The sequence below is a fragment of the Pelobates fuscus genome, chromosome 4, assembly GCF_036172605.1.
Source record: "Pelobates fuscus isolate aPelFus1 chromosome 4, aPelFus1.pri, whole genome shotgun sequence".
In the NCBI taxonomy this organism is placed as follows: Eukaryota; Metazoa; Chordata; class Amphibia; order Anura; family Pelobatidae; genus Pelobates; species Pelobates fuscus.
Window position 1 is genome coordinate 384,477,261 of NC_086320.1, and position 17,705 is coordinate 384,494,965.

Consider the following 17,705-nt stretch of genomic DNA (forward strand, 5'->3'; position numbering starts at 1 on the left):
CTGTAATATTTTCCCTTGGAATAAATAAAGAATAAAAAAAAATAAAAAAAACACCATCTAGCCCCCATTACCCCCCTAAATATAGTACAATATTACCTTGATGCCAGTCTGCTGGCTGACCTCATCAGAAGTGAAGTATTAAAGGATCCCTATAGTGTTGGGAAAATTCCTGACACTATAGTGCCCTAAGGGTGCCCCCACCCTCAGGGTCCCCCTACCGTGGTGCTGAAGGGGTTAAAACCCCTTCAGCCACTTACCTTAATCCAGCGCTGGGCTCCCTCGGCGTTGGTGACCTCTCCTCCCCCGCCGACGTCAGCTCCCGAGTGGAGCGGAATGCACATGCACGGCAAGTGCCACGAACGCATTCAAACAGTCCATAGGAAAGCATTTCTCAATGCTTGCCTATAGACATTCTGCACACTGGATGCAAATTTCGCATCAAGCGTCGCAGATGCGCCTCTAGCGGCTGTCCAGAAGACAGCCACTAGAGGTTGGATTAACCCGGCTATGTAAACATAGCAGTTTCTCTGAAACTGCTATGTTTACATCTGAAGGTTTAAAACATGAATGACCTGGCACCCAGACTACTTCATTGAGCTGAAGTGGTCTGGGTGACTAAAGTGTCCCTTTAAGCCTATCACAATTGTGACGGATACCCTATCCCTGAAGGACAGGCTGTGAATTTTGTTGCTTATTTGATATACTCCATAGTTAGTTAGTCATACGAACACCTGAGTCCATTCTATTTCGTATACCGAACAAACTACCGAACAGACCACCCAGGGCAGGTGTGTGCTGCTGCTCATTGACCGCTTTCACCTCAGTTCGCACCTCCGTAGCTAAATTATAACATTCTGAGAAGTCGGCTGGGTGGCAGCCATTCATATGGACGAACACGTGACAGCGGCCATTTTTAGCCGCAAACACATACAGCGTATTTTTTTGCCGTCGAGTGCATGGAACTAAAATCGGACACTTGACGGTGCGAACACCGCTAGAACTTCCACTTCCATAGAAGTTCGGCAAAATAAATGAGAACTGAATAGCGTTCTGTGGGAGCAAACTCCTGAACCAGAACTAAAGAATGACTGTATTCACGAATGATTACGTTTGCTACTTTTATTCTATTTTGTCACCCCCGAAAAAGACCGACCGCACAGCCTGATTTCATGGAACTCTTTTGGGGCAGGAGCCTCATGTGCGGTCGGTCAAACTGAGAATTCCATGGAAATCCTGAACCGATCTGAGTGATTTTTGAATATGTTGGTCACCCAGATCGGGGCTATCAGGGGATATGACTATATTGGGGTTTCCAGGTGGTTTAGGGGCATTTTTAATATGTTGTGAAAATGATGTATTTTTTGCCTGGAGATAATCGAGTTTAGTACAGTGCTTGACTCAATTATCGCCAAGGTACAGAGGAGGGATTGACCTACTTTGTATGGGAGTGTCCTGGACCTGAGAGCCAATGGTGTCAGGATTACTAGTTGATCCAGCACGCAGAATACCACACCTAGGACTAAGGATAACGTTTAACCAGACTTTAGAATGGCCGGAATTAACGTATCCAAGAATAGTCAGAATACTTGCCGAGGTCAGGGATACAGAATGAGACGATGAGGGAAAACCAAAAGTTAAGGATACCAGAAATCAGGGAAGTCAAAACGAAGCCAAAGTCAAAAACCAGAATAATAAGATTAGGAACACACTCTCTGATAACCAGCAAAGGGAAACCACGACAGGGCACTGATCAAAGGGCAATCTGGGTTTAAATACCCTCCTAAAGCTGCAAATGACTGTATGTGGCCTCTGACCCCAAAACGTGCGTGCAAGTCTATGACGTGACCTCACACGCAAGTGCCATCTTTAATATGGGCAAAGGCCATTTCCCTATCAAAATCAGAACCGCAGCGATCAGCATCTCTAGTAACACGCTGGGGACCGAGATAGACGTTAGTTTGGTAGTGATCTGCTGCGAGCAAGGTAAGTATTTGTTATTTTTGTAGGTGTGACCGCTGTGTTTGTGCAGCCACGCCGACAGAATCCCGCGGCACTGTGACAATGGGATGTTTCATATGTTTTTACTGTGGTTTACTTTCAGGTCCAGAGGGGAGTGCCCCTTGCATGGGGACTGTCATAAAAGGCCAGTGTGGCCACAAATAAATCAGTTCTTGCTTACCCTCAACAGATTCTCATCTCATGTTTGTAGGGAACCGCTATACCTGCTATAATCACCAGGTCTTGTAAGAGCTACACAGCTATACAGACCTTGGGATTTGGAAGGCATCACTCTGAATAGGGGAAAAGAACATATCTGGCAGCGGAGGAGTAACATTGGAAGATTTGTAGACTAGAATGATTTCTTCCTTAATCCATCTTGCCAGGGTACCCTCAGACCTTTCTTTTGCCCCTGATACAGGGGCAAACGACAGCCTGTCTGAATGACAAATAGGTATGTTTCTCTCTCTCTTACCCCCTCTAAATAGCTCTGTAGTGTGTATTTTTCACAAAGGCAATGACATTTCTGCTACTTCAAGTTTTGATAATACTGACAGAATGTTGGTAGAATGATTTCTTGCTTTCCTTTGGAAGACATTTAAGATGGAGCTTCAGCATATATCTTTATCCATATGAAAAAAGAAAAACCAGACAAGGTGGAGCAGATGCCAGAGGTTGAAGTTCTCCCAATCTTGCAGGGGAAACTACAATAATCCCTGCTTTGTCCAGTATGAGCTTTTGTAAAATTCTTGAAAAACACAACTGGGGGAGGAAAAGACATGCCAGTAGAAAATCCGAGGAAGAGCAACGGTCAGTTGATTGAAGCAAATTTTCCAGTTTTTCCTGTTTGTTTTTGCCATCATCAGATCCATTTGTGGGTTTCTAAATCTCACTAAGATTTCCTGAAATGTCTGGTGTGGGAGAAACCAATTGAAGCAGAAACCATTGGAAACAGTGAGAGTGTTGGATAGAGTATGGTGTACTCCTTATGTGAATTGCAGATACAGAGAGCAGATTGAGTTCTTAGAGCATTATTCAGGAGCACAACTTTGAGGGAGGGAGAAAGAGTACCTCCTTGTCTGTTCAAATATGGAATGGCTGTAGAATTGTCTGACCTCATCTGCACATGAAGTCCCTGGAGATACAGCCTAAAATGTAGAAAAGCCAAGCAAATTGCGTTGTGTTCCCAGGAATTTGAGGACTTTCGTGAATACGGAGGCATCCATTGTCCCTTTGTCACCAGTTTTCCCAGATGTGCTCCCCAGCTGAATATTAAAAGCACCTATGATGACTAGAATGAAATTCTTCTACCGGAATGAAAGTCCTTCTGTAAGGAATCGAGAAGTCTCCACCAGTGGAAACTTCTTAATGTTGAAGGCCTAACGTTTATTAGCGGTTCTAGAGATTAAGTTTCTCTGTCCCATGCTGCTTGCCCTAGATCAGCTTACTACTGGAATTGCAGCTGTAAAGAGGCCTGTCACACAGCTGGACCGGGGAGGCCACGTGCCCGGCCGGTCGGATCGTGTGGCTGCATCCATTCAGCGCAGACACATGAACAAAGAAATTTACCTCTTGCCGGGTTTTCCTCCGTTCTCCACAATACACGGCCGGAAGTCGCGCTGGCGTTTCCATAAGCTGCGATTTAAAGAAACAGACATGTGCACAAACATTTTGGTGTCACCAGGTCCCAGCAACCAATAGGAAACCTCCTTAGGCTATTTAAACCCACTTTAGCAATTGATTGATGCCCCGGTCGTGGTTTCCATTTAATGGTTAATCCGAGAGCGCGTTTATTTCTTGTATTTTCTGTAATTTTGATCTTTGCTACTCTTTGACTATTCTCACTGCTCTTGTCCTTGACCTTTGGCTTTTCCTTACGGTAATTTTGTATCCCTGACCGCAGCTTCTCTTGTACTATTCTTGGTGTGTTAAATCCTGCAATTCTAAAGGTCCGGTAATAAGTTTGTGGTTTCCTTTATAATTGCTTCACTTCTATTTGCCTGTTGGATCCTGTCTTTTCCATGACACTAACAGCCTCACTGCTTCCCTTATAAAACAGATCATCTTTGTAACACCATAATGGATCTGAAGATCGCCTTCTCTTCTGAAAGGAATATCTTCATCTAGACAGAGTGGATGATGAGACCCCAAAACATTGTGTGTGAATCAATTCAGATTTTTCCAGATTTTGAATCCATCCATGTTTGCTTAGCCATTGCACGGTTGTTGTTTTTTTCAGAGCGGTTCTTCTGAGGAAGCTAGGAGAAGTCATTCGTGAAACAATAGTGGGTCAATATTGAGACCTTTGAGCCGCTGTGATGACCAGAATCTTGGTATAAATTTGCGGAGCTGAGGAGAGAATAAAAGGAAGAGACCTGAACTGATAACATAGGTACTTTTTTCCCCTTCTGCAAAATCTAAAGAATCATTCTGAAACTAAATGTAGAAGTCGTCCTCCTACTGTACTGGAGTCATAATCTGCAATCCTTTATAAGAACAAGGGAAAAGAAAAATCTGTTAAAACAATCAAAAGGATTGTCTCTGGCTCCTTCTTGATTTAGGTTTACGAAAGGCATCTTTATTAGAAGAAGTGTTTCTATGGAAGAAGGTCTTATTTCACTTGTCCTTTATCCGATCTGTCGGGAAGGCCATTTTTCCTTCTGCCATCTGTTTGAGCAAGCTGGGACCTATATAGTCTTCACTGTTCAATGGGAATTGTTTGAAGCAGAGTCCGCCAACGAGCTCCTAAGCCATACTGCACATCGACACATTGGAGAGACCCATCGCTTTAGATAATAGTTTTAATGCTTCTGATGTGGAATCTGCAAGCAAGTCAAATGCCATTCTAATTTTTTTTTAAATAAAATTTACACTGATTTTTCACCCATATAAATGTATTTCTTGGGAATCTAACCCAAAACGTTGGGCCTTAACTATTCATGTTCCTGTGCATGTTGAATAGCAGCGGTTCTTATAACTAACCACATTTTCAGCAAGTGGTTTTGGAACAAAAAAAAAATCATATTTCCCTATTTCAGAAGGTATATCAGAATACTTAATATTAAACAGGCTATAAAATTAAAAAGAGACTAAAAATAGCTAAACTCATTAAAGGGCTATTTTTTTTGGACGGGAGACCATAAGATAAAAGCAGGAAGTCTTACCTTAATGGCCTGCTTGCTGGAGGGCTAATGAGAGCACACTGCAACAGAACTGAGCGCACCCAGCAAGCAGGTAGTTGAGGCTTAGATCCTCCATGGTCCTGAACTTGTGAAATTTTGAATTTGGCGTCTGAAATTTGGATATTTAATTGCAAATAACGCTCTGCGATCTCCCGGTAGAACGCATTGCAACCTGTGTGTGCATTCCACTCACATGACTTCCCAGCAGGTGCATCTTTACCACATCCAGCATGGCATTTGGCAGAAGTCATAAGAGAGCCAGGCCCGCTAGGACGACTCACTTTCCCCTGAGGCAGAGACCTCCTTCGTCTAACCTTTTCCTGTCCAGACAGAATATCCCATTTGCTGTACACTGCCCTGTACACTGCCACTAATCCTTTACTTATATATGTAATTAAAATAATTTTTAGAGTGTTTTGTGTGCTTTACATCGTTTTACGGGTCATTTCAATCTAAAATACGGTAACCAAATTTTTTTGGTAACATTTGCCTGTTCATGGCGTTTTGTTTTCTCAGACGGCCATCCCCACAGCTTCCGAAGCACTGTATTCCATAAAAGCACAACGCTACTTCCATAGAAACTGGCCATCAGACTAGATAAACCATAGGCATCTTCAAAAGAAAATTAAACCGTTTTTAAAAAGACATAAAAAAGAGCAGGAAGTACACAGATTCAATACTCCTTTAACAGGACAACTAAATGCTAATATTTTTCTGGGTTGAAGAGCACTTACATCCAATAACAGCATGTGTTTCTTGCAGACCATAAAACATAGTACAGTTCTAAATAACCGTGCAATAAAAAAACAGAGGAATGTTTTATGTAAGGAGTGTTTTACAGGCATGCAATAATGAGCATTTAAATGCTGGGTAACATTAGAAAAACAATGGCTGCGTGGATAAAATCAAATTTCACAATCTCTGTTTATCTTCTGCCACCATTCTCCAGGGCTCTGCTCCCACTGTCAATTCAGGCTTACATCACATATTATGGCATTTTTAGTAAAGCTCCATCATTTCCAGGTAACACATTCTCAGCAGGCCAAAATCGTCTGTGTCTACAGAGACCCATCCAGTCTGAGCCAGGGACAGAGACCCATCCAGTCTGAGCCAGGGACAGAGACCCATCCAGTCTGAGCCAGGGACAGAGACCCATCCAGTCTGAGCCAGGGACAGAGACCCATCCAGTCTGAGCCAGGGACAGAGACCCATCCAGTCTGAGCCAGGGACAGAGACCCATCCAGTCTGAGCCAGGACAGTCCGTAAATAAGGGCCCAGTCTACAGAGACCCATCCAGTCCGAGCCAGGACAGTCCGTAAATAAGGGCCCAGTCTACAGAGACCCATCCAGTCCGAGCCAGGACAGTCCGTAAATAAGGGCCCAGTCTACAGAGACCCATCCAGTCTGAGCCAGGGACAGAGACCCATCCAGTCTGAGCCAGGGACAGAGACCCATCCAGTCTGAGCCAGGGACAGAGACAAGGACAGACAGACAGACACTTATAAAAACCTAATTTTAAGTTAAGAGGTTTCATTCAGTAAGCCACTAGGGGTACCAGACCGGAGATAATTCAGTTACTGAATCAATTTTACAGCCAGAGACAGCATGAAAGTACTGCTCTAGGAGAATGACTGGATTAGGTGTACATCTTATAGAGACGCACTGATTGAGTGATAGAAGAATATCCATCCCCCATGACCTTACTGGAGGAGGACCAGGCTGTGTGTAAGGCAAGTTGAAAGGCAAACTTACCAAGAATTGTAACATGATGCTCAACTATCCATTTAAGAAACCGGTATTTTTGTGGTATAAAAAATAAAGTTAAGTGTAGAAAGCCACATTGTTATCCTGTACATGTGCGCCTCCATCTTGGCTCCCCGTCAATCATTGTTATAAGCTCCGCCCATTGCGCCTGGCAATCAGCCTAGAGAGAGCATTCAGAGGAGGAGGAGAAAAGAAACAAGGTTTCTATTTTACTTCCTCAATACATTGTGCCCTGCCTGTGCCTGGTCTGAACTGGATTATGTTAACATTTGCTAAATCTTCAGTAGCAAAGGAATACGTCTAATTTCAAATGTGGTGATTACTTTTCCAATATCTATAGAAATGTTAATGTGTGTGAAAAAATAAAATAGCCAAGCTGTCACTATAGCGGAATCATCTTTTTTAGCTATATATGCCATTTGGGATTTAAATATGCTACAAATCAGAGGTTAGTAAATAACCCAACCTTGGCCTTTCAGATGAACTAGGTTAAACAAACTGTGCATAATGCCCCTTTAAACAGCCCAGTAATCACACAGCTCAAGACCTCACAAAAAGGAGATTGCAATCTTTATTGCTCCAGGGCTGACATTACACTGTGCAACTACTTAATTATATGGAAAACTCGAAAATAGGTCCTTTATGGCAGAACTTGGCCTAGAGGTCGGAGTTTTGTTCCTGGATTGATAAGAGTTTAAAGTATCACTATCACTTTTAAGCTTTCCACGTAGGCAGAATTTATATGAAAAACCACTAAGACAGAGTTTCATTAAAAGTTATAAGATGGACCAACTAATGGCTTTGGCTCTTGTTGTTGGATATGGTCTGGCTGTGGACTAGATTGTAAACAATTTGAATAAGGCCTTTACATGATGGAGTGAAGCACATGAGCCAGTTGTGTGTTCATTTCCCATGTTAACTAAAGGACAAGCGCACAGGCCAAGCAATCCTTTCTGGAGCTGCAGCCCCTCACCCAGTCTAGTCAAGGATAGGGAGAGCTCTCTCTCTCGAGGACAGGCAAATACTGACAAGCTCAGGATGGAGGCTTGAAAGGGAGGAGACTGGGGTGGGCACTGCATTTTGTTTTTGTAACCTTTCTTAATGCTACCTGTCCTGTGGGAAATGGGCAACCACATCCCCCATTTGCTATGACTGCCGCTTGGACGTTAGGAAAATAATGATAAAAACACCCTTACCACCACGCATGCCAACAAACGCTGCCACCACCAATAATATATATATATATATAAAAATGGGGTGCCTTGGTCACTCACAAGTTAACTAAAATTAGACAAAAAAATCCACAAAATACAATTTAGCACAAGATCTATGCGATTTCAAATTACTAATAAATTGGTCTGATCAGGTCACGAGTTGCAGTACTCCATAGAGAAATATTTATTACGAGCAAAAAAAATATATAAATCAGAGCATAGAAAGACAGATGACATACAAATACACCAGCAAATAAAAACGAGAAGTTAACAAAAAAAACAACTATTCACATAGATGGTAGAGGAAAGATGGCAACTTACTCCAAACTAGATCTTGACCCCTAGTAAGCACATCATCAGATTTATACCTTTCGGATTCATCTCAGGTTTCTAAGCCGGCCCAAATGTGGTATAGGTGGAAGGAAGGCATACAATGTGACCTCCTCCCCCTTGTGTTCCAGATCACCATCAATACAAACGGAAACTTTATCTTATTAGCTCTTTTGTGCTAGCCACAGAAATAATTCTCGGATCTATTGATTTCTTTGCAATTTATCAAGTCCATAGAAATTGGAAACTTGTTAATCATGTCTCCATACCACAGACTTCACAATTCCTTCCAAACAGCTTAAGTCGTGCTAGCCATATTTATACTCTTTTTGTAAGGCATGATTGTTCATTAGTGGGTTATTATAAATGTTTCTTTTGGATAGGACACAGGAAGACAATGGTCTCCTGACTGCTAATGGTCACTTAGCATATCGAAAGAACACACTATGAGGGGATACAGGCATATGGCATATGAAGTCGGTTTACATTGAAGCCAGGCTTAGAGGCGACTCGTGTAACATTTCACATCTTGGAGAGGAGCAGTGGTTGGTTCTGAAGAGGAATTCATGTTGCAAGCCTGACATCCATCACATTCCTGTACTAATACATTAAAAATCGGTCTCATGGTAAAACAGGCCATTCCACCTCTACCAGGTATCCAATACAAGTATGCTCTCCACAAGTCACATTAATCAGCAATATTCTATAGTGCAACAACAAAATGAGGCATCACACTTCCTAGAAGACAATTTTAGGGAAAAAAGTGCTGCGCGTCAAGCAGCTTACATTGGCCACATGCCCATTATCACTTATTCTGATATACATACACGGGCAGGCGGGCAGGCAGATCTATTTAGGATTCCCGTCTCACCGGGCCTCCCATAGCACCCATTCTGTACCCCACCCCCTTTACCACCAGAAACTGAACAGCCCAAAGAAAACGTAAAAGGTTCCGCCTGCAATTATGGAACAAAGTTTACAGAAATGAGTAATTGTGAAGGTTACCAAATAAAAGGTGTTCTATCAATTATTATCCTGAAACCCAGAGAGGGACAGAGAATGACACAGTAACATGCACATCTATGGGAATGGACACAGCATTTGGAAATTCTTATTTTAGCAAAACACGAACCCTCAGGATCAGACTGGAGCCAGACGAATGGACCGACCACACATGAGATATATGAAAAGAATCTATGTAGGATTCCAAGGGAGAACAAGAGGCCATTTAATTGCTGGGAATGTGTGGGTTAAGGTGTGGACTCACTAATCAAGGCTGGAGCGTGGGGTGAGCAGTATGGTATATAAAAAAAGGACACAAACATGTCAGACACGACATGGGCACAATAACAGTAACAAAATATTAATCGCAAAGAAACAGGGAGGAGTAGGCCTCAGAAAATGTTCTTCCTGAAATGCCATCATACTGTAAGTGGTGGGATTTGGATCAAGGATGAAAAGGGACCGCTTCCAAGACACAGGCAAAAAAGGGAGATTCTTAGAAAATTCAGCATCACAGCATAATATGTATCCTATACTGAATTATAATGAAGCTACCAGAGAGCTTGGTAAAATCCCATTACAGAAAAACAGCATTGCTAAGCAGGGAGTAGACAATACATACAAGCCAAGATTTCAGGTATGTCGCTTATCAAAATGGTTAGTTACCTGGAATGCTGCTTCACCTGGCTCCCCACCTCCTTCCAGAAGCCTACCAAGTACTGCGCACCAGCCTAGCCTTAAGGGCGCAGGGAACCGCACACCAGCCTAGCCTTAAGGGCGCAGGGAACCGCACACCAGCCTAGCCTTAAGGGCGCAGGGAACCGCACACCAGCCTAGCCTTAAGGGCGCAGGGAACCGCACACCAGCCTAGCCTTAAGGGCGCAGGGAACCGCACACCAGCCTAGCCTTAAGGGCGCAGGGAACCGCACACCAGCCTAGCCTTAACGGCGCAGGGAACCGCACACAATCCCACATGGAAACCTATTCCCTACAATTCCTGCACACCAGCCCTTTCTCATCACTAAGCCACCAAGAACCACACACTGCATGAAAACATAATACTTTCTAAGAAACGGTATTAAGGCTATCTAAAATTTCTATTCAGATCATTAAAGCAGCAACACATTATTTTGTTGGGCTGCGGGATTTCAACTTAAAACTATTCAAATAATCAAATGCATTCTGACAGGTCTGGACAAATCCCAGGAAATAGGAAGGCTGCAGCATTAAACTACATTACCTCGATGGACGAATCCCTTACAGACAGATAAAAGCACCCAGAGGCACAGGATCATGCAGGGTCTCCATGCTACAGGAATTCTGGGACACGTCACTTTTACATCAGCACGTCGACCATGTGCCCAGCAGAAATGAACACGCTGGCATTTCCAGGAGAATTCTTTTATTCTGTTACTTTAGCTCATAGGACACAAATAAATGAATAGCAAGCTGTAGAGTGGTTTAGTGGAGGTACGGAAAGATAAATAGTGCTCAGAGACTAACAGGCAGCCCATGCGCAGCAGGCTTATACAGAAAGGTCAATCAAGCAGAACTGTTGGCAGAGCGAGTGGATGTCAAGGAATCACTGGAAATCAAGGTGTAAAGGACTTTGACAGAACATGCTGATATTTATTGGATTTCATTCGTTCTGCACCATTTCTTCCAGACTGCACGGGAACAAAGGGCGAGGCTAAGGTGCTCACAGAATAAGGAGACAATACCTGAGAACAGACGAGTCGCAAAATGAACAACAACAAGCCAGATATGCTACGAATGAAGCCGCAAATCTGCCATCATTCAGCGCATACTCCGAATACAGAGACATCTCTTACCTTTCACACATTTCCATCACTTTTGGCAGGGAAGACTCTGCAGCAATCAGGTCCAACACCACAAACATGCTGGGTTATTCACCAACGTGAGAATTCAAAGTCAATCTATCAGACTGAAAAAATGGCCTAATCATCTATGCCTCCAGTTTGACTACTCTGGCCTTAGAAACTCCCTCTGAATTCTCATTTCAATGAATAACCTGACGGTGTGCAGTTATACAGAAACTGCTCCTGATTCTAGGTAAATGCAGGGAACAACCAATCTGGTAACTAACACCTGGACACATGTAACAGAAAACAAGGTTTCCATTAGAATTCATCCAAAGATCAGAACCATTACTAAAACACTATCCACGACTTAAAAACTGCAGAGAGCGCAGCCATCAAGGAGAGAGGGCCATGGTGCATGCTGGGTAATCCGTGTAAACTTCTCTCCTGGGTGAAGTGTGTTTATACTGTAGGAATGAAGCAGTAATCCACTGATTAACCCTTTCTGTGCCATACCCTTTGTATGCAGGAGTGACATGCTGTAAGATCACTGCATCTCCCTGTAGTCACAAGCCATGTCCCCACCTCCCTCCCAGACAGCAGAGCCTGTGAAATGCTATATCTTTGTCCAGTCCAGACATACTGTATTCAGATTCTGTGATGTAATGCCACAGTTATCCCCGCCTGACCACCACACTACGAGCCAATAACGGTCTCATCCCAGACAGAGAGGCCCACCACGCCTTCACACGGGACAATGAGCTTCCCCCATGGGGGGTGAGAGCCACAGATAATCTGTCACTGGGATACATTATACCCACAGACCCTCACAGAGCCCTAAAATATACAAAACATTCCCATTCCAACACCAGCTCACAGACAGCCTCTACACGCAGCCCAGACAGCAGTCAGCCTCTATATACATCCCCCAACAGCCAGCCCAAGTATAGAGCACGTCGCTGACGCTGTAAGACTCAACTATAGCGTCCGCACTGGGAAGCTGGGGAACGGGTCACACAGACAAAATAAAAATTGGTTTTCCATCTACAATTAAACAGCATGTCTTTAAAGGGTATTGGTCATAGTCGTAACGCACGGATATGAAGGTTTCTGTAGTGGCAGCGCTGTGAGGGCTTACTCCAAGGTGTTTGCTACCAGTTCATGTGACTATTATAATGAGGAGGTAGAGGAGAAGCAGGTATCTCTAAGTTGCCCTTCCCTGCTCTGTAATCAGAGACCCGCATGTCATACAAAACACTGGTCTCTGGAGAATTCCACAAACACTCCTCTCCTGGCAACAGCTTGCAAGCAATAGACAGATGATGGATCTCAATATATCTTCCAACAGTTGCCCCTGACTCCTACTACATGCAAGTAACAGTGAGAGCCTCAAAGGATAAACCAGGGTACACTAAATGTATGCAGCAAGCTACAACTGTCCCTCCAGGCAAACTAAACCAATCCGAGTCCAGAACCCCCCGCCATACATACAGAGTAAACCAATCCGAGTCCAGAACCCCCTCCCTCCGCCATACATACAGAGTAAACCAATCCGAGTCCAGAACCCTATCCGCCATACATACAGAGTAAACCAATCCGAGTCCCGTACCCTATCCGCCATACATACAGAGTAAACCAATCCGAGTCCAGTACTCCCTCCCTCCGCCATACATACAGAGTAAACCAATCCGAGTCCAGAACCCTATCCGCCATACATACAGAGTAAACCAGAGCCCAGAACCCCCTCCGCCATACATGAGTAAACCAATCCGAGCCCAGAACCCCCTCCGCCATACATAGTATACTTATCCAATAACCGACACGTCCCCGATCCTGCACATTCACCCAGAGCATTCTAAACATAACCTCTGCAGGCTAGCAGCTAAAGCGGAGTGACACTCTCAGATGGTAGAGTGAGTCTGCAGAAATGGTTATTAGTCAGGAGCAAGCGTTTCCAAAACGTAAAAAGAGAATGTATTACTCACAGACTATTGGAAATTCAAGTCTTTCTCCTGAGAAACGTATATTCTTTCCTTCAAAACACTGTCTCTACCACTAGTTAATCTAGGCTGGATCTGACCCACTGTTTTAAAAAGTAGTATATAAACAATGCCCAGGAGAAGAAGAGAAAAAAAATAAAAATCAAATAAACACCCACCAAACAACCCCCTTTTTATTTAGTTTAGAGAAAAGAATTCCAGTATTGTAATGAATTTTAGTCTGCACAGTAATGATCCAGTTAATGTAGGACTAGGTAGGTACTGCTTCCTGTCTGGAAGATTAAATTTACTCTGATGTAATGTGGTACAGGTAAATGGGCCAGCACACATGCGCGTGCAGGTCTGACATGAAAGCACGCTATTGTTAACCAATGTCACAGGGCTATGCACTAAAAAGTGTAATTTGAAATAATCAGTCAATTGATTGGACTGCAACCGTGTACCAAGCACTGATCTCGGCCAGTAAGATCAGTCATTCACCTCTACAATAAATGGGTCTGCCTGGTGGGCCGCAAATAATGGAGGTTAACTGTGCTCTGGCCATTCTGCTGTTAAGAAAGCCAGATCATCACTGGGCTTCCAAACCAATTACTGCATAACACACAGAGTTCAGCCATTAGAGAATGAGTAATCAGGATGGCCATGACACAGCATGACAGAGGGCCGGGGGAGAACCTCCGGGGCAGCTTGACAGAGGGCCGGGGGAGAACCTCCGGGGCAGCTTGACAGAGGGCCGGGGGAGAACCTCCGGGGCAGCTTGACAGAGGGCCGGGGGAGAACCTCCGGGGCAGCTTGACAGAGGGCCGGGGGAGAACCTCCGGGGCAGCTTGACAGAGGGCCGGGGGAGAACCTCCGGGGCAGCTTGACAGAGGGCCGGGGGAGAACCTCCGGGGCAGCTTGACAGAGGGCCGGGGACAATACCAAAACAAGGGACTGCTATGGACAACATGCAGATTTGGCAGTGACAAGACTTAGCCCCAATATTATAAAATCCTTTAAATAAAGGGATAGTGAGCTGCTTAACAGAAGCCATTAACCGACCTAAGGCAGTGTTAAAAGCAAACAGAAAGGGTCACAGTATATGGAGACATGCAAATCACAGGGGCATAGCAAGAGAACAGGAAAGGAGTCCACGGAGATTAGAAAATATTACAAAACAACATATGAAAAGAGATTCATGGAATAAAAGCAGCATATACTCTATACAATATTGCAAAATATAGCAATCATAAAATATAATCACATAAGATTGAAAGACAGGCACACACTAAATGTCAATATAGCCATTTTCAAAGCAAGCAGAATTCATATAATCACAACAAAGTAACAAGTCTCCTAACAGAGAGCAAATTACTCACACTGGGAGGATGCCTTCCAAAATCGAAGCTCTGAAATTAAACAACACAGATTCACTGCTAACCGGTTTGTAAACTAATTCTGCAAATCACATACGGACTCTATATACCCACCTGATCTATCTCAGAATGATTGACAGATCTCAGTATGGAGCACCATATAGAACAAGCTGCTTGTCAATCACGTACTGGGCCTTCACATATTGCTCACACTACGTAACTTGCAAGGACTAACCGTACTCTATTTTCACATACAGCAACATACACAGTATTCGTGGCGTACATATTTGTACACAATAGAAGCTATAGGCAGAATAGACATTACATTAGTACATGGACGGAGCTTAGCCTGAACTGTACAGACCCCTATAGTAACTGGGGGGCTCTGGCCTACTCTGATATAACATCAGACTGGCACAAAGAGCTGGGAGGAATGGGTGTGTCCTGGCACATTATGGGCAAGTGGCAAACCTAAGCAGTAATATATTATATCTACCAGCTCAGGTTATCAGTGAGGAGGAGGGGGAATGGAAATTAAATCTATAAATGTTTATTTAAATCAATATCTCCCATAGTACTGCAGCAGCATTCCGTCCCAGGGCCTGCACACACCAAGCCAATTATATGTAAAAACAAAGGGTAAAAAAGGAGCAGCATTAACTCGTTATACCATGGACATATCTGCTTCTCAAAGTGTCCAACATGACAGGGGGCCATACTTCAGACAGGAACACCAACACATAATTCCCAGGAAAACACTTTACAAAGATTCCTGCCAAGTAACCAGCTTTATGCCACATTTACACTAGAAGTATAGAATATATTCTTTAATATCACCAGTCAGTACACATTACACTGAGGCCAAGTAAAGGAGCCCTGGCTATTGCAGAGCCCATCCCTCCCAGGGGCTCCTGCAGGGATGTGGGAGACTGACACACCCAGCATGCCAGCACTTTGGGGATAAGAGAATGGACAATGAGGGGTGCCAGTGTCCCCCTCCAGTGATGGATTATAAGATCTAGACACACAAAACCCAGAAATAAGAAAGGCCAACAGATTGCAAGCTTTGCGGGTCTAGACACAGTTGGAGGCTACTAATGAGAGCAAGCATTGTGGACCTGAACCATTAATAGGCAGCTGGTTCCAGGGATGACGAGCAGAACTAGTCTGCTAATGTCCAAAGCAGGAGGCGATCCCTAGGTGATAGGCTGTCCCACAGCATTGGTTTGTGACCCATAGAAGCCATGACAACTCATTAAAACTGCACCCCTTGATTGCAAGCTCTGTGGGTCAGAGACCTATCTCCACAGCCTACCTAGTAAATAACTCCCAGTGACTGCTGCTATCTCTGTTAAAGTCTGGTCCAATTAGGGATTGTAAGTCTTTGAGGTCACTGCTCAACCAATCCATAGGATAGCAGTGAATTCAAGCTCAGCCAGAGTATGTCCCTACAATTGTAAGCTATGTGGGTTAGCGCCTGACCAAATAATGGAGATGTCAGTGATTGTAATCTCTGTGGGCCACGGTGTAAACATCACAGTGACAGGGGGCTCAGTAGGTCAGCCTACCACAGTAATGGAGCCCCCACTGAGTGCCAGCTCTGCGGCCCAGTAACTTAGCCACCACTGAGTGCCAGCTCTGCGGCCCAGTAATTTAGCCACCACTGAGTGCCAGCTCTGCGGCCCAGTAATTTAGCCACCACTGAGTGCCAGCTCTGCGGCCCAGTAATTTAGCCACCACTGAGTGCCAGCTCTGCGGCCCAGTAATTTAGCCACCACTGAGTGCCAGCTCTGCGGCCCAGTAATTTAGCCAACACTGAGTGCTAACTATGCGGCCCAGTAATGAAACTAAAAATCCCCCCTCTCATAATATTGTAAAGTACTGCGGAATCTGTTGGCGCTATATAAATGGCAATAATAATAACAACACTCTGCGGCCCGGTGACAGAGTGCTAGCTTCGCGGCCCAGTGATAGAGTGCTAGCCAGTGATAAAGTGCTAGCTCCGCGGCCCGGTGATAGAGTGCTAGCCGGTGATAGAGTGCTAGCTCCGCGGCCCGGTGATAGAGTGCTAGCTCCGCGGCCCGGTGATAGAGTGCTAGCTCCGCGGCCCAGTGATAGAGTGCTAGCCGGTGATTAAGTGCTAGCTCCGCGGCCCGGTGATAGAGTGCTAGCTCTGCGGCCCAGCTCACCCCGTATAATAAGTGAATGTACTTACTGTCCGTGTGGGAGCAGCTAACAGCCCGCACTGCGATATATCGCGATATAACCGTTCCTCTCACAGCGGCCACCAAATCCCTCCGGACACCGGCCGCTCCCCCCAGAGCCACTGACAGGCAGAGCCGCCGGCCAATCACAAGTGCCGATCAAACACAGGCCGGGCACCTCGACCAATCAGGAGTTCCGATGCGAATAAAGGGCGTGGCTAGGCAGCGACAGGAGCTCAGCCAATGGGAGGACGAGAACAAAACTCACAGAAGGAGAGCGGGGCAATAAGACAACAGGCTGAAGGACAGCAGCAGACAGCCAATCAGAGTGTGAGCTGGCTGCCGGGGGGCGGGGCTGTGTGTGTGTATCGGGAGAGTGACAGCAGATGGCTGTGTCTCCCTGTTAATAGCGCGAGGCGGCGGCCTGTCAATCACACGGATTGTGTCAGACACCCAGCGTCACCCTAGGGGCGTGGCGGCTATATGTGTGACTGAAGCGGGTATCTCCGAGACAGTAACATGCTGGGAGGCTGGGCGGAGCTCTGACCAATCACAGCCAGGGCGGTACAATGAGTGACAGAAAGGACAGCCAATCAGTTCGCCCGATAAGGGCGTGCCCTCCCGCTCAGGGACTTTCCTGGGATTAATAGCAAGTTTGGCTTAGAGGCAGGACAGCATGCGAGCCCCCGGGGGCGGGGCATGGGGAGAGAGGCGGGGCATAGTGGGTGTCATAGATAGCTGAGGGATATAAAAGGGGGAGACACTCTGTGATAACACACACTGATAATAACCCTCTGTGATAATACACCATTATAATAACCCTCTGTGATAATACA

General features: G+C 45.0%; 1 protein-coding gene across 9 annotated transcripts in view; it reads right to left on the bottom strand.

Moving 5' to 3' along the window:
* The window catches only part of MAP4 (microtubule associated protein 4), a 141,989-nt gene extending 124,945 nt beyond the window's left edge, over positions 1–17,044 (bottom strand). For 5 of the 9 annotated variants that reach the window (XM_063452877.1, XM_063452874.1, XM_063452875.1 and 2 more), the window contains exon 1: positions 16,881–17,027. The gene's annotated coding sequence lies outside the window, so the exon portion shown is untranslated. Of the gene's footprint in view, positions 1–16,880 lie in introns of all 9 variants that reach the window. The other 4 variants (XM_063452878.1, XM_063452873.1, XM_063452876.1 and 1 more) reach the window with 3 other exon arrangements.
* Between the last annotated feature and the right edge of the window lie 661 nt (positions 17,045–17,705).